Source organism: Brachyhypopomus gauderio, chromosome 3 (assembly GCF_052324685.1).
Source record: "Brachyhypopomus gauderio isolate BG-103 chromosome 3, BGAUD_0.2, whole genome shotgun sequence".
NCBI classification, from domain to species: Eukaryota; Metazoa; Chordata; class Actinopteri; order Gymnotiformes; family Hypopomidae; genus Brachyhypopomus; species Brachyhypopomus gauderio.
The window spans coordinates 32,928,359-32,952,824 of NC_135213.1; the positions used below are offsets into that span (position 1 = coordinate 32,928,359).

At 49.2% G+C, this 24,466-nt stretch overlaps 1 protein-coding gene across 10 annotated transcripts in view; it reads right to left on the reverse strand.

Annotated features, from left to right (window-relative positions):
- Positions 1 to 21,703, reverse strand: part of mef2cb (myocyte enhancer factor 2cb) — a 56,353-nt gene extending 34,650 nt beyond the window's left edge. For 2 of the 10 annotated variants that reach the window (XM_076997705.1, XM_076997702.1), the window contains exon 1: positions 21,301 to 21,695. The gene's annotated coding sequence lies outside the window, so the exon portion shown is untranslated. Of the gene's footprint in view, positions 1 to 21,300 lie in introns of all 10 variants that reach the window. The other 8 variants (XM_076997704.1, XM_076997703.1, XM_076997699.1 and 5 more) reach the window with 6 other exon arrangements.
- Positions 21,704 to 24,466: the final 2,763 nt, after the last annotated feature.

Below are 24,466 nucleotides of genomic sequence, written 5' to 3' on the forward strand. Positions count from 1 at the left end.
GGAGAGAGAGAGAGAGAGAGAGAGGTAAAGGTTTTATGTCAGATGAAAAATGGCAAAAACCACAGCGTAGAGGAGAAAAAAACAAGAGAAGGTAGCATGTAAAACCACAAGGGACGGTGAATAAAGACAAAAGGATCTGTCGGCGTTTTTGGGAGCGTTTCTCGCCGTCGATATCATGCAAATCAGAGGCGGCTCTTCAGCACGCCGACTCCGAGAACGAGACAGCACTGACACGCTCGCACCGCGCTCGCACAGATTTTGACAGGGCTCTTTTGGAAGTGCCACTAACTTAACGGCTCTAATCACCCGCAATGTGGTGTTTACGCCATCCTGAACGGCAAACGAATGTAGTTTCCTTAAAAAAATAAAAAAGAAGAAAAGTATTAACAGAAATTTGCTACGGTGTCAGAAAGTGCTATCAGGCGCATTACAACTTGCGTGTTTCTTGTACAACACAACTCAGGTGTCTGATGCGAGTGCGTATGTTTCTTGTTAGTTGCCATGGCGCCCCCGTGAAGGCTTGTGGAAGATGAAATGACTTTGGATGGGATACATCAGTTGACTTCCTGTTTAAGCGTGACTGATCCACAAAAGCAACATGGATGTCGGCAGATCTCGCCGAGATGCTTGACGCCAATCCGGTCTGTTCCCGGCTCAGGCGGCGTGCGTAGCGCGGCCTCTGAGCTGATCTCCAACGTGATCCTGTAATCACTTCACATCCTGTCTCTGCGATCTCTCTCCGTCTCTGTCTGTCTTGCTCACACTTTCTCCCTCGCTCTCAGCGTGCGAGACGCGTGAGGCCTTCATCTGGGTCTCCCGCGGAGAAGTGCCTGGTTTGAAGGGGCTAACCTCACTCATGCAGCTAACCTCGGCTTTCCGCGAAGCGCCTTGCCTTTGAGACCCGCGCCGTGTGAGAGCTAGCGATCACGAACTGTGCCAGTGTGTCTGTGTGCACGTGCATGTGTGTGTGTGTGTGTGTGCGTACGTCGAGTGCACCTCCCCGGCGCTGTAAAGTAGGCCAACCCGATTCATCTCAGGGAGGAGCGGCAGAAGTGTTGTTGTGTTTTCTTCTGACAGTAGAGGTGATAACGTCCCTCGTTATGCAAATGAGCATCCCATTATTTAGGCTGGGTGTAATGCAGCAGAGCTGTCAGCACCGTCGCATTAGAACCCCTCCATCGCTCTCTTTCTTCTTTATCCCCCCATTCTCCTTCCTCCCTCTCCTTCCTCCTCCTTCTCCTTCCTCCTTCACTCCTCCTTCTTCCCCTCGCCTGTTTCTGAACCGACGGTTCTCAACACCTGCCAGAGCGAGTCGGAGATGGCGCGGCAGCCCGAAAGACGTGTCACTCTGTCTTCCTCTCCGTCTATCCACCCATCCGTCCCTGCTCTGGCTCTTTGATAAGCAGATTTCAGAGAGGCGGGTAGGCGACACGCGCGCGGGCGAGCCCCGCGTGCCTTCCTTGGTGTTATAACACCGCTCCCGTTTCATCTGCACGCAAAGCTTCTGCGCTGACAGTTTATGTAGCACCACCGGCAGATAAGGTGAAAAGAATGAGGCTTCATTTTCATAAAAGTCAGAAAGCGAGCGCGCCTAAACTCTACCGACGCAGAGGCCACGCCGGATGACACCATCATGCCGGGTGGCTACTACATAAAATTCAGAGCAGCGTTGTTAGATTCCCCGGCTGTCGGGATAAAACCTATTTGTCAAAATGAGGCATTCTGCAGGACAAAGACAAATTTCATGTGGTTATTAATATAGTAACCTGCCACTGTTTGTCTTCCGCGCGCTCTCTAATAATAACGAGACCTAATGGTGTGGTTTATTAGCGTCCAAACAACACCAGTCGCACTTTTATAGGAGCTGTTGACGGGCCCACTAGCGAGCGTGTCTTAGCATCTGGACGGCGAGACTAAAGCTAGCGTGATGATTGTTTGAAGGACTGGTGTTGAACAAGGAGCAAAACAACCGCGCAACACGCCAGCGATAATGACGGGATTAGCGGGTAAATATTTAGCGCGAGGCAGTCACGGAACTGGAGCGTGCCACGGTCGCCAGGCTGCGTCGCGGTTGGCGGGGCGCTAAACTGCGCGTCCGCGGCAAGCGCGAACGGAAGGCGCGCTCCGTCCTCGCCTCTCTCAACCTCCTCTCATCAATAATGAAGCCTTGCCCGGTTCACCGGCGGTTTTGACATGCTGTTGTATGACGCAGGACAGCTATGGGTCTTGGTTTTATAGCTCAAACAATTTTGTTTAAAGGACCGATGTGTGTATACACTGCCACAGCTTGTAAACCCCATGGAATAGTACCGTCAGCTAAGAGATGACCTCCCACCCAATCCTCTAACAATGTATTATACATTTACTCTAGGTCCCCCCCCTCCTCTCTCTCTCTCTCTCTCTCTCTCTCTCTCTCTCTCTCTCTCTCTCTCTCACACACACACACACGCACATAATCATCATTAGCTTTCAGATTACCACAGATGAGTGCAATCCAATTTACACTAGTGAGGCCGAGCCCCAGTGCAGACGAGAGTGCAGCTGGCAAAACAGCTCTGTCAACCGTGCACACACACACACACACACACACACATACACAGAATCACAGGGAAGACTGATCTTCCCACACACACGTGATTGACTTGCCATGATGAGAGTGAACAGTATTAAAGAGATGCTTGTGTCTGCATTGTGTGCACGTGAGTGAGTGTGTGTGTGAGCGAGTGTGTGTGTGAACGTGTGTGTGTGTGTGTGTGTGTGTGTTTGTGTGTGTGTGCACACAAAGATGTGTGTTTTAGGTAGCGAAAGAAACACTACTAACAGGCTTTCTCTGCCATGTTAAACCAATTCAGTAATCCTTAGCCAATGCATATGGAGAGAGAGAGAAAGGGGGAGCAAGAGAGAGAGAGAGAGAGAGAGAGAGAGGGTGGGGTGGGGGGTGGGGGGAGAAGAACCAGCAGAGGAAGACTCAGGGGAGGGGTCACAGCTAAAGGCTCAGGGGTCATAGTGGGGTGCCATTAGGCAGAAAGAGAGAGAGAGAGAGAGAGAGAGAGAGAGAGAGAGATAGAGAGAGAGAGAGAGAGAGAGAGAGAGAGAGAGAGAGAGAGAGAGAGCCTTATCTGGCAAGCTGGGTCCATATGTAAGTGCATGTGTAAGGATGGTACAGAACAGTAGAACATGGAGCTAACATGAGTGAGGCGGGGGGGGGTGACAGAGACACCTGAGCAGGGAGAGGGTAGGAGAGAGAGGGAGAGAGAGAGAGGGAGAGAGAGATGGGAGGCTGAGAGAAAGAGGGGATAGAGAAAGAGGAGAGGGGGGGGAGAGGTGCCGTCGACCCTCCCATCTGTTAACCATGTCACTTCCCTTCTGGCACCCATGAGAACGTGCATGAGAGAAAGAGAGAGAAGGAGAGAAAGGGGGGAGGGTTGAGACTGAGATATAATGAGCCGCTATCTTTCTCGTTGCTCTCTCTCACTCTCTCTCTCTCTCTCTCTCTCTCTTTCCACTTCTCCCTCCTTCGAGGAGACCTGCAGACGAGAGGGCTGTGGGCGTGAACAGCACCAGGCACAATTCTGGGTCGCTTCATTCCCAAGCGCTCTACTTAAGGAGGAAAAAAAGCCATTTACGCTCACTTGTATTGTCAAAGTCTTAATAGAGTGACTATGACTTCCTGGACCTGCTTATCAGATAGGCTGCCACATCAAAAAGAAGGAAAAAAATATAGTTTTTTAATGTGAGGTTCTCATTTCAAGGGTATATGCTGAAAAATGAATTTGATTAGTAAGAAATAATGAAACATAAACAGCTGCAGCAAGTAGCACACACCCTTGCAGGTCTGATGATGTTGTCATTATACTGTCACCTGCCATTAAGTGCATGGACACGAGAAACCCCCATAGCTATTAAAACAACGAGGAACAGCAAAGTGGCAAAGATTGGACTACAAGAGCCTGGACCGTTTAAAACTTCATCTGAGTATGCACCATCACCATGGCATCCTCTCTCTCTCCCTCGCTCGCTCTCTCTCTCTCTCTCTCTCTCGCACATCTGCAACACATTTGGTAATAGCGTGTGCTTGACAAAAAAGTCAGTATCCTCTATCCTCACAGGAAAATGTGGTCGCAGGGATTTGAAATAACATATTACAGTGCAGTAAGTAAACCCTTCAGGAGGTGCACGATACGTTAAATAAACTCACACTCTTTTCAAATAAACTACCGCTTCCTTGAAGAGATGGCAAAAAAAAAAAAAAAATCGCAGCTTCTATGCAGCTTCCGAACAATTCGGGCACGAGGACAGACTCACTGGGCCTCACACGTGGACACTTTTCCCTTCGCTCTCCTAATCCCCCGAAACACTTTTTCTTCTTCTCCCCTGACGACATTTATTTTCTCAGAGGCGGTCTTAGCTAATATGCTTATTTGCGGACGGGCAGCTGTTTATCAGCGATAGTTAACGGCGTACCAAGAGGCAGTGCGGCCCCTGGTGCGGGGGCCCTGGGAGGCTTATTGTCTCACTAATGTCATTACAGGCCGAGACTCTTCAGCGCGAACGAGCCCGCCGGGAGTGAGACGGTGGCCAGGAACGGCAGCCGCCCACGGTGGCTACCCCCCCAAAAAGCCACGGTGGGACGAATCGCCTAAAGGCGGGATCATGTTGGTGGAAGCAGGCTTTCAGGAGTGCGGGCAACGGTGGACACTCGGCCCGATTGTGGGATGGGGTTTAAATCAAGAGCGACATAGTGTGGATGAAGAATAGCCATCCGTGGATAGCACGATCAGCACCGGTGCTGTCAAAGTTGGCTTATGGAACTAGAGGGATTCAAGAATGACACTAATAACTAAGAAGTAATAAGGGGAACCTGTCTTATACAATTCCTTTAATTCTCATAAGGGGCTATAAAGAGATCCTGCATTCTTCACTGCTAGGAAAGTTCAACCTTGCACTGTGTGACATGAGACAAGCGCCAACCTTTATGCCTATATTCTAAAGATATAACCGCGGCATCAGAACGAGTCTCCCCCAAGACCCCCAGCGTGACTGGACAGAGACAGGAAACACTTGTACACACACACACATGCACACACACACACACACACACACACACACACACACACACACACACACACACACACACACACACACACACGTGTGCTCACACAAACAGAGAGCCTGACGGAAGGACATGACATCATCAACCACAGACAATCAAAGGTGTAAAGGTGCTTCCTTTCCTAAGCTGTTCCAGAGTGCACAAAATGGGAACGAAAACTCTCCCAGGCAGAAAAGAAGAAAGAAAAGGAGAGAAGAACGGAAAGAGAGAGATCCAAACCTGCCCTTCCCCACCCCCACCCCCCCACCACTGACCGAAAGCAAACGGCCACTGTCTGATGCAAGCGCTGGAAGCAAAGGACTCTGGGACAAGAGGGGGGGGGGGGGGGGGGGGGGGGGGGGGTGGGGGGGGTCGTGTTTAAATACAGGCACATGTGCAGATGTGCCACTGTCAACCAAACCAAAACCACTCACTAAACAGCACGGCTGCATCCCACCACCAGTGGACTGGGCTCTCCACTGTGTTTTCTACATCTGATTGAGAAACCCAGGCTGATATTTTGTCTTTTCCATTGACTGAAATCACTTTTTTGTTTCTTTTTTCTTTAGTTCTTTCTGCCATTCTTTAACCTACAAGACTCTAACCCCATGTAAAAAAAAAGGTAAAGCCAACATTTTAGAAACGTAGAAAGGTCACAACGAGAGACTTTATTGGCAAAAGTGTGAAATTATGGATGAACTGTGTTTCTGCTGGGCGGCTTTTAGTGAATAACTCTTTTCAGGTGGTGCATGAGATTAGAGCTTTCGATGGAATAGGAGGTTTCACCGAGGTCTCACCGAGGTCTCACAGAGCTCTCTTTCAGCGCCCCAGTACCACAGGACTTCACGTCTGTCTCTCCCGCAATCAGCTGTAAATTTCTCTAAATTAACGGCCAACGACGTCGTCGGCAGTGCACGCTCCTGCCGAAAAGAAGCACTTTTTATCAGACAGCCCAGAGCCTCTGAGTTTCATCGAATGGACAGAATAACAGTGACATCGTCTCCCCTTTGCGAAGCTCACATTTACGATGATTTTGGTGATTTAGTATAATCGACTGTTTGCGAATGTCATCAGAGCAAACCAGCTTCTGATCCCCATCTTGACAATCAGAAAAGGGGGGAGGGGGGGAGCGGTCCATCTGAACCGATGCTAGTTCCTGGAACATGGCCTTTGGCACTAGCGATACGTCACGGCGTGACCTAGCGAAAGGAAAAGGGGATGAAATGGCGCTGACAGCAGCCGCCTCGCGCGCTCAGCCAGCAAACGGTGGCAGCGGTCTGACGGAGCCCAAACACGGGCAGGTGAGAGCCGTCTGTCAATTAGCCATCGCCGAGCAGCCCAAGGACGACGCGTGGTGTCAGCTCGCGAGAGGCGGGGGACGAGGCAGCTGTTCGGAGCGAGACCAAGCCCCGAGTGACTGACGGACGCTCTCTCTTCCAGCCAGCTGGGCGGGAAAAGCACGCGGACCCAGACCGGGGTCTGAGGAGGAAGCGGTCTGGTGCAAAATGGCCCAGAGGTGCGAAGCTCTCAGCAACTGCCCTCGACCGAAGCACCTGCATGTGCGGCAGACTGGAACCCAGAGAAGAACCTTCTGGGGAGTTTTTGGTGTTGGGGAAGAAAGGCAGACAGGAAAGGAGAACTGAAATACACCAACCGCACCTCTAGGGCGGGCACGGAGAAAGTGAAAGCAAACTGGGACTCAGATGCTGTGGGCACCGAGGACCTCATGGGCACCGAGGACCTCATGGGCACCGAGGACCTCATGGGCACCGAGGACCTCATGGGCTTCTCTCACCAACAGCACACAGAACATCTCCACTTATAAATGATTTGACTAAGGAACCACAATCGTGTTAATAGGAGGAGTGTGTGAGTGTGTGTGTGTTTGGTGGTGGTGGGGGGTGTGATGTCCTCACACGTCTGCCTGAGCCGAGCTGTGTTTATCAGCAAAAGTCTAACCACCATCACAGCGCACGTAGCAGCTCAAGGACCAGGTGCAACCACACCACGGCTGGAGTCAAACATGAACGTTGAGAGTCATGACGAGGTTATACCCCAGGCCTTTTACTTGACCAACTAACAGGAACAACAGTTGCGTCTAAATAGACAAAGGACGGGGAAACATTTTAAACAAATATGGCCAAAAAAGGGCAAAAAAAAAGACCCCCAAAACACAGCAAAGAAATAAAGAAATAAACAGAAGTAGCTCACAACTTTGGCCGGTGAGTAATTCCTCCTTCCCTGCGCTCACGGACCAGAGCTCCATCAATTGGAACAGACTGGGCTGCCATCTTTGCCCAATTACGTGATCCACAAAGCGCGACAGCATCCTGTGATGTTAGCCATGTTCAGAGGTCGGTGGGGGGGCAGAAAGGCTGTGTGTGTGGTGTGTGTGTGTGTGTGTGTGTGTGGCACGGTGGACACCAGCCAACATGCTCGGATGATCTTCCGATTATTTCATGGCCTCCCTCTCCCCCACCCCCGCACCTCCACTCTGCCTTCTACCTCCGCATTCTAATCAGACTAATTAAAAGCTTTGTTCATTTGGAAATCTCCGATGACAATTTGTTTCACCCTACCCTAGAGCGGGTCCCGTGAAAAAGAGAATTAAATCTGATCTTCTGACAGCAATTATTAAACGCTCCCTCCTGACTTCAATTAAGCCCAGAGGCTAGCGCGCTTCATCGACCGAACACGAGCACCAGCACACCCCCCCTCTCCTCTGCTCCCTCTCCTTTCTCCTCTCCTCCTCTCCTATCTCCTCTCTACTCCTCTGCTCCCTCTCCTTTCTCCTCTCCTATCTCCTCTCCTCCCTCTCCTTTCTCCTCTCCTCCCTCTCCTTTCTCCTCTCTTCTCCTATCCTCCCTCTCCTTTCTCCTCTCCTCCCTCTCCTTTCTCCTCTCTCCTCCTCTCCTCCCTCTCCTTTCTCCTCTCTTCTCCTCTCCTCCCTCTCCTTTCTCCTCTCCTCCCTCTCCTATCTCCTCTCTACTCCTCTGCTCCCCTCTCCTTTCTCCTCTCCTATCTCCTCTCCTCCCTCTCCTTTCTCCTCTCTTCTCCTATCCTCCCTCTCCTTTCTCCTCTCTCTCCTCCTCTCCTCCCTCTCCTTTCTCCTCTCTTCTCCTCTCCTCCCCTCTCCTTTCTCCTCCTTTATCCTCTCCTCTCCTTTCACCCATTCTTCTCTGCTCCCTTCTCCTCCTCTCCTCCCTTTTCATCCTCACCTTCTCTCTTTTCCTCTCCTCCCTTCTCTTCCTCTCCTTCTCTCTTCTCCTCTCCTCCCTTCTCTTCCTCTCTCCTCCTCTCTTCTCCATCTCCTCCCTTTTTCTTCTCAGCTTTTTTCATGCGCACGCTGTAAAGTTTGGTGAGCCACATGATATTGACATTTTCTCTCTTTTTTTTACTGAAATCATACAACAGCTTTTTTTTTCTTCCTTCCGTCTGACAGCTGGCTAAGGGTGTTGAGGGTGAGAGTGGGAATGAGAAGAGGAAGTTAGGCAACCTCCTCTTTCTGCTCCTCCAATCAATCAGCTTATATGGCCACTGTAGTGCTAGTTCTTTTTTTTTTGTTTTGTGTAATTTTTCAGTAAAGATGGCGAAACCGTCATTTACCAGAACTTTTGTTTTGGTTTCTCTACATGCTTTTGGTAATCTCCATGTTTTTTGAACAGTTTAAGACGTCTCTGTGTCACTCTGAAATAACTGCATCCTAGAAATTTATTTTGAATTTCAACATAAATTTCAACATGAATTTCATTTCAAGTGGATTTTCAGATTTTAAAATTTCTTTTTTAGACCTCATGCGATCCACTAACAAAACATTGAAATTTCCTGTTGACCTCTGACCTGCATTGAAACTGACGCAACTTTCAAAAATGTGGGGGCAGCTTTAAACTGTTTCTAAATTAATGACCACATCAGTCTGAATGTTAACCAATATTCCAGGCTAAGACCGTTTCACCCGCAAACACCCCCATAATTCCGTGGGGTGCGCTGCACTGGGAGAGTTCTTCTGATCCCTTTTGTGAAAGTCTGATTTTCCTGAACTTTTAAAGCAGAATCATCAGGATGTAAAAAACGTGAAGTCTCCAAAGTTTAATTGCTCTACATAGACGTTTGGTGGAGGAAACGGAGTCTGAGACAAGGTGAGAAAAGACAGAGGGAGCAGCACTACAACAAGGATGTCCTTCATAACTTCGACTGGAGCGTTCCTCTCTCCCTCTCTCTCTCTCTCTCTGTCTCTCTCTATCCCTCTGTCTCTCTCTCTCTCTCTCCTTGGTCCCAAAGCTCCACATGCAAACCGAGTAGTAACCAGATCGAGGCGTCGCGCGGGCCCCAGACGTCCTCTCACGTTCCGCCAGCCCGCGGAGCCGTCGCCGAAACCATGTCAGCTCCGGGCTGCCATCGCACTGATTGGCCCGTTCGGAGAAAACGCCCTCCGCGCTGCCATTAAGTGCGAGTGCAGCGGTCGGTGTTTTCCTAAGCGAGAGGCACCGCGTTGCCCTCCTCTCGTCTCCCCCTCCCCCCCTCCCTCAGCCACTGTCTGGGGACTACAAATGTAGCGTCTACCGAGAAACGGACGGAACCAGCCCCGCCCCCCTTGTGCCACACCTCTCGGCACCAGGTCTTGTCCAATCACTCCCACCGCCATGGGGCACCATGACAGTGCTAATGAACACCAGAGTCTCCGTAAGAGAGGCGGGGCCGTCTGGGTCTGTGGCCTCCGGCCCTGCTAGCACGGGAGCGGCCCCCCCATCTCAACTCTGTCATTACGGCACCAGAACGCAAATGACCCCTCCCTCCGCAGCGACCCCCGGGCCGGCCCGCCAGCGTTTGTAGTGGCAGAGGGAGACGGCGGCGAACGTGGGGCGCACTCCGACCGGCAGTGGCCCGTTCTGACCTCATCAAAGTGAGCCCTCGTAATTTGTCACAGGAAAGCGACCAATAAAATGTGTTAAGGGGCAGGGGGAAAACCTGGGTAAGTCGTGAACGGAGGGCGGGGGGGACAAATCATGACAGAGCACATGGGAGGGGGGTGGTGTTCGTGCTGGTGGTGGTGGGGGGTGGAGGGGAAGATAGCAACTGATTAAAGAGCCCATGCACAGCTGCAGCGAATCAAACCAGGGCGAACTTTCAAAGGAAAAACCTCAAGACTCAAGAGGGAGGCAGAGAGGCCAGCATGCATGGTCTAATGGGGTAAACGGAGCTGGGGGAGAACCCCTGAGATCCCTCGAGATCACTTGAGATCCCCTGAGATACCCTGAGATCCCTTGAGATCCCCTGAGATGGTGAGGCAGAGGAGTGGACAGCCAGGGATGGTGACTCTTCCCGAAAACGAACACACACACATACACACCAAACACGCACAGCCACCCACACACACAAACACGCACCCACCCACACACAAACATGTCTTTGCAAGTGTCTGAACCACAAAGGAGACGACACCGCTGACACTCCTAAATGTCTTTAGAGGACACCAAACCCTGACAGGCTCAACAGACGTGGCACGTGAGAACCTGCCAAGGTAGACTTCCTCATGTTCCCACTGCAAACCTTTTCTTTCTCTCTCCTGGAGACATGGTTCACCCTCTGCGCTGACATTGAAGACGGCGTACGGCGCGCATCGCCGCAATTAAACTCGACCTCTCCTTCCACTCTTTTTCCTGTTCAAAAAAATAACTTTTAACAACTTGTTACATCTTCCTTCCCCTTTCAAATCTTCCACTCTTCCAGTTTTTTTTTTTGTAGAAGTGTGTGCATGTGTGTGTGTGTGTGCGTGTGTGTGTGTCCTTGTTAAGATATGGTGGCAAGTTCCACGTGCATCAGCTTCATTTCTCCGTTTCTCATGGCTCACAGCTGCGGAGGTCTCTTTTTTTGTCTCGTTTTTTTTTCTCACATGCGATCAGAGGAAAGCGGGGTAAGTCTCGGGACGTTTAGTCAGCGCGACGCTGCACGCCGGGTTAAACAGGCCCGCGTCTCTCCTCCTCCGCCCCCTTCGTGTCGGCCGGACGTGGTGTGAGGAGAAGGAAAACAAGCAAGACAAATAAACAAAATCACACACGCACATAAAAAAACTGCTCAGGGGAGGAAACACAGAGGAGAAGAGAGTTACTACATCTTAGTGGCTTGGGAGGGGGATCTGGGGGTGGGGGCGCTTTATCAAAAATAATCACCCTTCTAATTACTGTTATTCTGACGCTAATCGCTAGCCCTCGCTGAAGAACGGTGGTTTCTCGATCGGAGCGATAACGTCGGCAAAGAAAACAAGGAGAAGCAAGTGCCTAGAGCCTATGAACGGTGTATAAATCAACAGTGTGTGTGTGTGTGTGAGTGTGTGTGTGAGTGTGTGTAGAAGCTTATCCTCACCATCTCTGTTTTTTTGTTTTTTATGGGGGGGGGGGGTGCTTTGGGAAAGCACAGGCTGCAGAGGGGGGAGTGGGAGGGGGTGGTGGAGGGGGAGGTGCCTCTCCACAAGGCCTCAGCCACTCAGCACAGGCCATGCCCATCAGTCCCTCCCCTCCAATTCCCCCCAGCACCCTCTCCAGCTGCACCGTTCACATAACCTCGCCTGTCCCCTTCGGCTAATGATAGCAGAGCCTGTCTCTCCCTTCTCTTCCCTCTCTCTCTCTCTCTCTCCCTCTCTTTCCCCACTCCCTCTCTCTCCTCTCCTCTCACACCCACAGGCTTTTCCACTCCCTTACTGCACTGCTGGGCACACACATCCCTCCCTTCCCTCCACTGCGAACTTTGCTTTTCTTTTTCTTTTTCTTTTTTAAGTGTTCCAAAGTATCAGGCTCTCTCTTTTCCCGCACTTCCCCACCCTGAGAAAAGTCCTTAAGGCCGCTTGACCTGGAGATGGAGTGAGAGTACTTACTCCACCCCCACCCCCACCACCAACCTCCACCCAGCTGACACTCCTTCCTTCATCCTTCGTCCTCATCCTATGATTCAGGCACCCCCCCCAACAGTATCTCTCTCTCTCTCTCTCTCTCTCTCTCTCTCTCTCTCTCTCTCTCTCTCTCTCTCTCTCTCTCCACACTCTCTCTTTCTCCCATGGTCCACTCGAACCCGGATCACACTGCATGCTGTCCTAAATAAACGACTCATCACATGCGTAATTAACCGTGGGGGGGGGGGGGGGGGGGGGGGGGGGGGGGGGGGGGGGGGGAGGACTGCGTGGCGGAGGCTGATCCGTGCTGACGTTCCCATTGCTGCGCCTCCTTTTTCGTCGGTTGGAGGCGAGGGAGCGAACCGTCGGGGGAGGGGGTGGGTGGGGCTGAACGGTGCCTGCAGTCCCGAGGAGCAGAGGAAAAAAAATATTTTCACATCCACTTGCCACCAAAAAAAATTAACAACGCCCCCCCCCCCCTCCCCCCTCCCCCACCCCCCCCCCCCGCGCCCCCCCTCCCCACCACCCCCCCAACCCCCCCCCCCCCCCCCCCCAACCCGCCCCCCCCCCTCCCCCCCGCCTGCACGCTCCTCTCTCGCACGTTTTCTCACATGCGCTTGCGCTCATTGGCCACTCCCCACGGATCTGGAGCTACTCTTCCTTGTTTTTGGCATTTTCTCGACCATCTCAGAAATGGGTCATCGACAGGCTGTGTGGCAGCCACTCGGAAGAAAACGGAGAGAGGGGAGAATAAAACGAGATAAAGATGAGGCCTCGATGAGACGAGACCAACCCCCGCGCTTTCTGGCCTGCTTATCAAATTAAGCCTGTTGCAAGCACGCAGAAGGAGCCCGAGATAGAGAGACAGACAGCGAGACAGACAGAGAGAGAGTTAGAGGATGGTAGTAATCATCTGGCTGAAACTGTCTAATTAGCATGTAGAGATGACGGTTGCTCCTGCTCAGTGAAGCCCAGCATGGCTACTTCCCTTTTCTTGCTAAAGATGCTTGAGCTAACGAGATCAAACCTTCTCTCTGAAGCGGCCCACAGAGTGCGGGGCAGCCATCCTAACAGACACGTGTACAGACACACTCCTCCGGGCCGGCACACAGCACCTTGAATCGCCCGAACATGATGAATAAATAAAAATGCAAAAATTAACCAATCAAAAAAATGTAAACTTTGCTTTGGATAGACTTTTTGAGGGACTTTGGGTTGCACCGGAAGCCCCTCCTGCCACCCCATCTCTCCCCTACGGCCCGTCCCAGCCACATCTCTCCCTACGGCCCGTCCAGCCCCATCTCTCCCCTACGGCCCGTCCCCAGCCCGAGTGTCTTGCCAGGTTTCCCTGTCGATCCCTGACTGAAACATGGCACCGTTGAAACAGGTGCTAGGAGCCTCACCTTCTAAAAGCCCCTGAATTATTAAGCTCGTTTGGGGTCAAGTCCTTCTCTCAAAAGCAACGGCGACGTGTCACGATTACAGCATGGCCCCCTCCCCCCACCACCACCAATCACACACACACACACACACACACACACACAACACACACACACACACACATGCACACGGCTGTCGTGAGCTGCGTTCACACCTTGCCGTTGTGACGCCGGGATTTCAATGTTGGCCTGGTGTGCCTTGAAGTGGGAGCAGCCTGTGTGTGTGTGTGTGTGTGTGTCTCTCTCTCTCTCTCCCTCCCTCCCTCTCTCTCTCTCTCTATCTCTCCCTACCTCCCACCCCCTCTCTCTCTCTCCAGGTGGTCTGCAGGTGCTAGCTCACGACCCGCAGGCCAAAACGCCCAGTCCTGTGGAGAAGCACGTGTGCCTCATGTGAAGGATATTTTCCGTGTCATGTGCAATGGAGTCGTGCCATTAATACCAGCTCCACAGCACAGACAGGGCAGGAGACTGCTGACAAACAAAGGAAAGTTAACATGCGGCAGTGAACAGAACCCTTTTCAGTTTTTCATTTAAAAACACACTATTCTCCCAGTACACATACAAAAAGCCTTGGGGCCTAAATCTTCCTGTCATATTCACACCATAGCTGCACACCAGCAGTGGGCCAGCAAGCATATTTTGGGTTGCAAAACTTTGGCCGAGACTTTTTGAAGAAATGAAATGAACACATCAGCTCTATAAATAAAGACATGATGAGTACAATGTCCAGTTATATCACTCTGATCCCACTCACATATTTTACTTTCTTCTTTGCCCTTATATATATATATATATATATATATATATATAGTCGTATGTGTGTGTGTTTGTATGAGTAAGCTTGATTTGTAAATCTCACACAGAGACAAACAGCTATATATGGTTATGTGTGTGTGTGTGTGTGTGTGGGGGGGGGGGGTGCATGTGTGTCATTAATGTATCTGACTGGTAAAACAAACTACACCAAGGGAATATGAGGAATATGAGAGTCAGAATGAGAAGAGTGAAAGAGAGAGAGGGAGAGAAAGAGAGAGAGAGAGAGAGAGAGAGAGAGAGAAAGAGGGGGAGAGAGAGGAGGGGACAGGGAGAGAGAGAGGAAGGGAGAGACAGAGGGGGACAGGGAGAGAGAGAGGGAGGGAGAGACAGAGGGGGGAGAGAGAGAGTGACATGTACCCTGGGCGTCAGCAGGACTGCTCAGCTAGCCAGAGTCTGGGCAGGTATCTCCCCTCACTTCCTCTGCTATTTATAAACCATGAGGCACTCCGGTCCAAAAATAAGACAGTGGCCATTTTTAACCCCAAACAATACTGCGAGCTCACACACGCAGGCACCAGAGCACTCACACGGGCACGCGCACACACACACACACACACCACACACACACATGTACACACACACACACACACACACACACACACACCACACACACACACACACACAGGCCTATGTGAGCGCGAGCAAACATGAGGCGAAAAGTCAATCTCACGGCTGAGCTATTTCTGTCGGGACGGCGGTGTTTAGGGAGAGCGGGCCAGGGGCCAGCAGTCAGCCTCAATACCACGCCTGTGTCACTCACACTCCTGACATAGGAGCTCCCTCATTGTGTGGGTTGAACAGACACTGCACGCACCGTCACACACACACACGCATGCACACGCACACAAGGTTATTTGTTTTTCCACTGGGGCCTAGGAGAACAGCTGCAGGTGAATGTAACCACCACTGCTAGTCCACTCATACAGAGAACAGCAAGGTCCCTCCTTTTTCTCCTCCCTCGCTCATTCTTTCTCTCTTTCTTTTTCTTTCTTTCTTTCTTCTCCCAGCAAACCTTGAAGTTTCAAATGAAGCTCTGCTCTCATTCATTATGCATACAAGACTCTGCCGAACATTTTCTCCTTCTCTCTCTCCTTCTCTCTCTCCCCCGCCTCTCTCCTCCTCCCTCCTCCTCTCTCCTCCTCTCCTTTTCCAGACAGTGCATCTGTAATAAAATAATGACATCACTGGCCGCACTTTGGAGGAACTACTGGAAGAAAGCTCATACATCAAAGTAAACACACGGCACAGTGGAGAAGAACGAACGAAAGACCTACGAAGCATGGAGGGAGAGAGAGAGAGAGAGATCTTTAATAAGTCTTTTGCCCACTCTTTTTCCATCACTTAACGGTAGACAAAGCAAAGGAAGAAACGAGACAAGTGGGCACTAAGAGTTTATGGCAATGGTACTGAAGGTTAAAGTGTAAGTCGGCCATGATCGAGGCCTCTTCCTCTGTATATTTTCAATGCCCAAAGTAAAGAATCACCTCAGAATTATACACGTTTAACGGAAAGCACGCATTACCCAGCAGTTACACCTCCGTCTCATGCTTTCCCCTGTTAGATTTTAGAACCACAGTGACAAAAAAAAAAAAAAAAAAAAAAAAAAAGACGAAGTGAGATTTCAATACGACCTTTTACGGTCGCCCAGGAAAAGACCAAAGCAACCCTGTGCGCTAAAACCATACTGAGGAGTGTAAACCAGTGTTGCGCCTCCCTGCTGGGCTTGACGGAGCTAGCTAGGCTGGAGCGGTGAGTGGCGTGTCGGCTCCTGGGCTTCCGCTCCAACCGTCACTCCATCTGCCCCCGTGAGCTGCTCAGCCATCAGCTCTGATGGCTGGCCGCTGAGAAAGGCGCGGGTGATGGCGGAAATGGCGAGCGCAAGGTTTAAAAAAGCCCAAGAAGGAGAGGGCTAGCAACGTAGCCGCGCGAGCGCTACAAAAGCCGCCCTTCCACCCCAGTACCCCCACCCACCCAACACCCACCTCCACTACCTCTGGAAGCATGGCCTGAGCTCCAGTGCTGATGGACTGATCACAAGCTCTTTCCCCTTTCATCGTGCCCAAACAAAAACTTGAGAGGGGAGAGATTTGTCCACAGAGCGCCACTGAGCGGCCGCAGCGCTAGAAGTGGCGGCTGAAGAGAACGAGGGTGCGATGCGTGACAGAAAACGCCAAGTCCCCTGGCCTCGGAAAGTAACACTCAGACGACCTCCACCTCCGTGCCCTTATTAGACACAGGATCTACTAAAAATAATCTCCACCCATCCCCACATCACCCCCCCCCCCCCCCCAAAAGTCATGACATGCTGGTCTGACAGAAGCATGGAGGCTTTTCGGATGGATGCTACATGAGAAGTGTGCTCCTCCTCCTCCTTTAACCCCACCAGATGGTGCTACAGATTGGCAGGGCTCAGTCTTCCCCACTGTCACAAATAAATTACATTTGCTGGAAAATATTTCGGCTCTTTCCCACCTGCCCTGTGCCTCCTTCTTCTATTTTATTTTTATTTTTTGGGCATTTTTTGGCCGGTTGCCAACACCAGGCCGGGGTGGCTTGGCTGGAGGTGGGTGATGCGTGCGGGAAGGCTCCCCATTGCATCGTGGGTCGTGGCTACAGTCTCCCTTGAGTGTGTTTGGCATACACGGCCCCGACTCGTAGGAGGAGAGGTTGAGATCTTGGGCGAATTTTAAGAGCTTCACTGGTGTGAAATACAGACTCCTTTCAGGCCTTTATTTGTTGCCCAGTCCATCTAAAGTCTGCACTTATCTATGTGTATGCTTATTTTTTATCTTTGACTTCTTTTTAGCTAAACAAACCAACAAACAAACAGAAATTTGGCAATACTGGATGCCGTTATATATACACATACGCCCATACGGCCATATGAGAGTCTCCTCCCTCTCAGGAAGGAAGGCAGTGCCCACTGGGAAAACCTCCATGGAGGAACCATCCTGTCCTGCACTTAAAACAACATTTCTCCACCTTCATGGAGCGTTTCCCTCCACCTTATCTGCTTCGCCCGCTCCTTCCACGGAGCCTCGGCGCACCGCTGAACGGCAGGGGCACTCCGCCGTAGCCTCAGGCTCTGGTACTCTGGCTGGGGGGGGTCGGTGGTGTGGGGGTGAAGGACCACCCAGCGTGGCGTGTGGGTGCACCAGAGAGGGCTGAGGGGGAACAGGAGTTCCCTTTAGCCACGGTGGAGTGTTACAGTGCTGTTGGAATGAGGTGTCTCTCAGTGTGCCAGCATTCGGGGCCCTGTGTGGGTCGTGCGGTACGAAAAGGCTCACTGTCTTCACGTGCGTGTGCATGCAGTCGGACAGACAGACACACACTCGCACACACGCACACACACACACACACACACACCACACACACCACACACACACACACACACACAATCTGCCACCTCTTCTATCACACAGTCTCCCTCCATCTTTCACAGCTTTCCACTGTGCACGCACACACACACACACACACACATACACACACAAATTCGCACACACACAAACACACATATACAAATACACACAGACTTGTTTAACTATACTTGTGGGGTGTTTGCACTATCATGTTCACTTCTGAAGCTAAACAATGCGGCGTCTGCTCCTCTACTCGTCTTTGTCTCTCTAAAAACCCGTCCGGTGCCCACCAGCACCGACACCCACCAAAAGGTTCACGCCATGACACGTCACAACATTGTCAGGATTTTTATATTTGCCTACCATCAGGTGCCACACACAGTCCCCATGAAGTGCTAAATACAGTGTATTACGAAAAAGGTACCAAACTCCCCCCCCCCATGCAACTCCCACACACCACAAGCCTACCCACCCCAGCAGGCCACTCTATCCAGAGTGACCCAGAGAAGACCCTGCCGCTGTGCTCTGACTGGCTCGATCAGAGGGGCTACCCCACCAGTGACAGCCAGCGCTCCCCTCCGTCACCGCGGGAAGAAAGTTACCAGGCGTTGGCACTGGTTACTCGACAGAGGCGCATGCAGTGGTGAAAATGTGGTTATGCAAAAGTGGGCCAGGCCTGTGAGCACCATGTACTCTCCACCAGTGAGGCCCCGTTGCACACGTTCAAGGGCACCACGGCTGACTTCACGCCGGTTCTCCTCACTCTGTGCACTTTTTTCACGGCCTAATACACGAAGCAAAAGAACACAGGAATAAAAACGCCTGAGGCTTCAGCTTGAAAGAAACAAATCGTGGGAATTGTCATCTAGTCGGTGGGATGACAACAGAAGCAGAGATTTAAAGATAATAAAAATCAAGTTTTTAAAAATTGCCCCTTTTCCCCTCCGTGTTCGAGGGTCGTCAAACACCTGCTTGTGCTGAGAGATTACTCAGACTTCGGAATCAGCCTCGGAGTTTAAACGTTTCAAAATAAGCCTTTGCCATCCTCAAAGGCGAGGATCACACGGGGAAGGCGAGACGCACGCAGAAAGCTCGGCTCCAGGCATGGTGAAAATCTCTCACTTTCACCAGCATGTTTATTCCACTTTGCAGCGGTCAACACCGGAACCTTTCCTTTGTGCATTAAGACAAATACACAATGGTGAAGCTGCTTACCTGTGACCTATTAAAGTACTGCTTCTTCCCACTCTGACACTAGACCTTGCTATTTGCAAATGAAAACATTTTTGATATGTTTGACTTTATAAATACAGAAAATGATTTACTAGCTTTTTTATAGGACAAATCCAAAGCAGAGTAATGAACACTGTTAAATAGTTAAGCTATTTTTTTTATTTATTTTATTTTATTTTATTTTATTTTATTTTTAACAAGGCATGGTGTGATTCTCATATGCTAGAATTTCATTCTCAGTTACAATAGGTTAAAGATTTTTTTGTATTTTTTATTGTTAAAAAACTGATCCGCCCTAAGTTCTTATGGTGGATTGTCCACCAGCCAACAGCACTGTCTGTAGGACACGGGTAAGACGCTCTCAGTGAGGTAGTGCGTGTCCCTCACAATTGGTTTAGGTCATCTAGCCAATCAGAGTGCCACGTGCGGAGATAATCCCGCTCTTTGGGAGAGGTGTAAGGCCATGTTGTCACTGCTGGTTTTGTGAATCAGCAGAGGCCAAATCCCTAGTGATTTCCCAGAGATGACAGGTCGAGACGGACTCGAGTGAGAGTGTGTGTCTGTATGTCGGTCTGTATAACTGGTATAACTGAGCGCTTGATGTATCTTCATTTTCATTTGTGATTGTGTTCACCTTCCTTTGGGCAGATTAGCCAAATGTTACATCCCAAGAGAGCAACAGGTGAGACACACACACACACACATTAAAACACTCACCCCTACGGAGGACATAGGCAGAGGAGATCTTCATTGATTACATTTAGCATGAGACAGAACATTTAAACAGAACGAGTATTTCCGAGGTCACTTATGCCTTGTAAACAGACAGAAAAACTATAGTACTATGGGTTCTAAAATTAATGCAGCCACTCCACTTCACAAAAATTGCATACAGTCTAATAAATAAAATTATTAACAAATACACCTTGTTGCGATAGAATATGTAATATTTACCGTGGTCTTACTGCGGAAGCGTGTTTCACTGTTCATATGCAGACAGTCTCCTAAGAGTTCTCACAATTCCCTTTCATATCGATACCATCTTTCAAAATTCTATTAATAAACCCACCTTAATTATTGCATCAACCACTGTCATATTCTGCAGTTTAATTAGAAAAATGAAAAGAAACTTCCTTTTCCAAAATACTCAGAAAAGTAAACCAAAACTTAGACTGCTACCGAAATCTTATTACAAGCAACATTTGTATTAGTCTCTAATTCCTTAGGGTAATAAGACATTTTATGTACTTTAGTACTGGCTCATATTAATTCATGTGATAAAACCTTGCCAAAAAATCCTTGACTTAGGAGCAAGAAGTACACATATTCTTCATTTCAAAGTTACTTTGAACTGTGGAAAACAGCAATATTAGCATCTTATGAGGAAAGAAAGCAAAAATTTTTATTTTTATCCATGTAAATATCTGTTGTATAGTGTAGCGAGTGAACACTCCACTGGTCATTTAAACAGAAAACAAAAGAAAAAAGGAGTGATGAGTTTTATTGCACTATTGTCTGCCTTCTCACCTAAGTCAAAGATTGTCCTCAAGAATTTTTATATCAAAGTTAACAACTTTGGTAGTGGCCAACATCATATGAAGTATGTCTAAGTATGTTATAAAAATAAGGTTATTTACTCTGAAAATTAAGAAAGCACAAAGAAATACGGTATGCCCTCTTTGTTGGTTGGTGACGCTAAAACTACTATAAATCAACGACTTAAAATATGACATTGGTTTAAGTTACATATTTATTTGCTTCATATGATGTATTTATAAAAAAATTAAACATTCTCAATCATATCTGACGGTAACATTTTTTTAGGAAACTGCTGTTAAAAATAGATTCAAGAATTTGAAATGAAATATCTTTTGAGTTTTCAGTCAGGCACTTAATGGCAAAACACTTTACACAATATGTAAAGATAAAATTAAGGCTAAATGAAGCGTATAAAAAACTGTCGGAGGCACATAAAACCAGCACATTAATACTGGTTAACAGTTTGAGCTGTGACCTCAACAGATTACGGGTCGCACCGGACCGCTAAAGCCCCGGTTCTTATTCACACTAACATTTATTTGTACATTTATCTTTCTCTACAGAGTCTCGTATTCGACGGATTTTAAGACGACGTTGTGTTATAATGACAAAGTAGAACTACAAGGTCAAAGCTTTTGGAAAAGAAAAACAACAACAACAAAGCGAACCTAGTGAGTATCTGAGGTACTAAGTTGTTAAGCTATAAAACATAAACACTAAAGGTCGCGATATGGCCCGTTTTCTTCAAGATGAAATATAACGGTTCTGTCAAGGGAAGCTCCAACTTTCTGGGAAGTGACACGCTGTAGTCTACGCGTGTCTTCCCAATGTTCTCGGGAACGAGTCTTTGACTAGGAAATTAAAATGTTTCTTTTAATCCTCCAGACTATCGGTGGCATATTAACACGGAGTAAACGGTGTTAGGGCGCTACTCACTTCATTATGCATGAACGGTGTCCGGTGAGCGCGAGCTGGACTTGCTGTCCCGAATGAACGCAGAACGCCGTCAGAAAAGACGCGGCTGGACTTCGTAGCTTCGTACAATCCTCCACGACAGAGAAACTCACTCAAAAAAATAATACGCCGGGATAGTGTGGCTTTCTAATTAGTCAACAAACAAAAAAAACACGTCGGGACTCTGGCGTCTGGCGATGTGTTTTATAAAAAGGTGGAAGGCAGCGCGCGGTGTGCCGCGGTGTCTCGAGCTGCTGGAGGAATGATGCAGCCGTGAACGCCTGCAGCTGATGTGGAGGTCTACTCCAGCTCTCACACAATCTCCCGTGTGTCTCTCCCTCGCCCTCTCAACGCGGGGAGAAATAATCGGGTTTACTCTTGAAGGGGGGGCGGGCTTAGATCACTCAAGTATTTTAATGAAAGAAACGTTGCACTAATGCATTATTAGACCTATCTCCTACCTGATTAAGTGGAACGATGCAGCCTTGTCCGGACGCACCGTTTTTTTGTGATTTTAAACAGCACAAGGCCACGGGGACTGGCGTGCAAAACTTTCAGTTCAATTTTGCGAACAGTTTTTCAGGCTCTGTCTGTCCATAAGTACAGGGCTGAAAAGCATGTTTACCGTATTTATTACAAATGTTTGTGTTTTTTCATTAATTAACAGTAAGTTGACAGACTGACACTGAATGTGAGCATTACTATTATTATTGTTGTTATTATTATTGTTATTATTATTATTATTATTATCTATTTATTTATTTATTTTTAGTAGTAGTAGGAGGGGCATTGGGTTGTTTTTTGTTGTTGCTAATGATGATTTTATTAACATTAATTGTTTAGTTTGTCTCGATGTAGAACTCGTGCATGGTGGGTATTAGTTTCTAGTTTATGTTGAGCAGAAGAGAGCTTTCAGTGTTCTTCAGATCTCCTTACACTTTATTTCCAACAGGTTTCCTTCATCTCTTTCGACAACAACTGACACATATACCAAACCTGAACAAAATTACACCTTGCAACTCAGAAAAATTTGTTCTTAGGCACCTACGAACACGTCCTACTGACGGTAATGAACAGGCTTAGTAGGACCCCTCTTAGAAAGTTAGGTAACCCGAATTCAACGAATCCATGTGTGAGATGACGAGAGAACAGAAACTATCATTATAGTAGTTCTTTCAGTTCCCTCTCTGATCCCGCAACACTGACATCTGATTCTATATTTCTTCACAGTAATGTTGCGTATCTACACCCTAGCTTCAGCACAGAACATCCATGTTTTTGCAGAAATTCAGTGTCAGCCAAGCCGGAATAAGCGGCAAAGCATCCACTCGTTAAGCAAATGAATCAAGCCTTCTACTTGACGGACTGCAACCGGACCTGCTGGCCTCAGTTTCTGTGGGCTCCCACCTCTGGGTCACAGGACATGTTGACCACTCCCTCCCTCTCCCGTCGCGCTCAGATCGATACGGTTGCGGGTTCTGACAGCTCCAGCACCGTGCGAACGGTTTCAGAACTCTGACATCATTTCCCACCCCAACTTCTGACGCACGCTCAAAGTGACTTTGAGGCGAGCTGAAGGCCCGAGCGCCACGCGGCTAATGAAACCGCCCTTCGCACGGCAGCGAGCAGCGCGCCGCGCGCAGCCGACGATGTAGAAGAAGTTGTTAGGCGACTTTGCCAGCAAGTTTGAAAAGCGCTGACTGCACGCGCGTCTCACCCAGCGCGTTCACTGGGCCATCAGGCTCCAGCGTACACAGCCTCGCTAGGCGTCACTTGGGGGGGGGGGGGGGAGCCCTCTTGAATTTCAGCGCGCTCTCTCTCGGTTGTCTTGGTTGGCACCTGGTGGGGGAGGAGGACAGGGGTAGAGAGGGAGAAAGGGAGGCGGGGGAGAGGAGAGACGGGGGGAGATGAAAGACTCCGCCATGTGCATTCGCCGTCCAAGTGACGTATGCTGCCCAGGACGCTCGGCGTGGAGGAGAGCGCTACAAAAGGAATAATTGAATATGCAAATGCCTGCTGTTGTCTCATGCATATGCACGTGGTGAGCAGGATGCAGGGTGATATGTGGAAGATGCAAGAACAGAAGCAACTATGCATTGTGTTCTGCAGGGCCCTGGACTTGATAGGCATGTGACTCTGGCCACAGCAGGCCTCAGATCGGCCGTTGGTCGCCATCTTTTAAGAGCAAAGTTTGCTTTGGATACACTGCTTGGACATGTATGTAGTCACTTCCTTCATTTCCGCTTGAGACGTGAATATTGTAATACGTCAGGTTATGGGGTGGATCCAGATGAGTGATAAACGCAGTCTGTTAGTAGCAGCACTAATGCTTCCTAATTCCTGCCTTCTGACCACATTTACAATGCACATCATAAGGAATACATACTATTATTATTATTATTGTTGTTGGACATGTTCACACAAATCGTTTTGGACATGTTCTCACATGGTGGTGGATCTCAGTGTCCGTCAGCCCTCTCACCAGACGAGAGTCGATACACATGCGTCCTCCGCATGTCTCTTCCTCTGCCCGTGTCTTCAGTCTAGTAAGACTATTGCGGTCGGGCCCACAAGCTTCTATTTACATGGCGGTTTCCTGGGCACACTGTTGACATATTTACATCTGACTCACTGGCCAACGTGGCATTTTTCATTACACCCCCCCCCCCCCCCCCCCCCCCAGCTCTGGAATGATTTTTTTGGTAAGCTATTGTTTTTGACTGATGTAAGTTCTCCACATGTCTGTATTAAGGAAAAGTCATAGGATTTGTTGAACAATTAGCCATGTGTGATGAGAAGACCTCAAACCCTCCGCTCTGCGTAATCCTGGATCTGCACCGAGATTCCGAGTTTGTTTGCTACAGAAAAAGATCCTTAAGAAACGCATGATTATGTTTGGACGGGCTGAACAAAATAAAACGTTTCCTACACAAACCTAAGCACAGACACTGACATGGATGTAGAAATGAAAGTGGTAAGTTGTAGTGATTACTTAGATTGAATGTCACCTTGTATACACATCCCTTAAGGATGTGTTGGTAAAAGTAATTCTTCATGAGCTTTTGTCTAACATCTTTTTGTTGTTTGTGTGAGCAGCTGGGCGCAGATAACCCAGTGTTAGCGGCTGACAGCGGTGGTGTCTGCATTG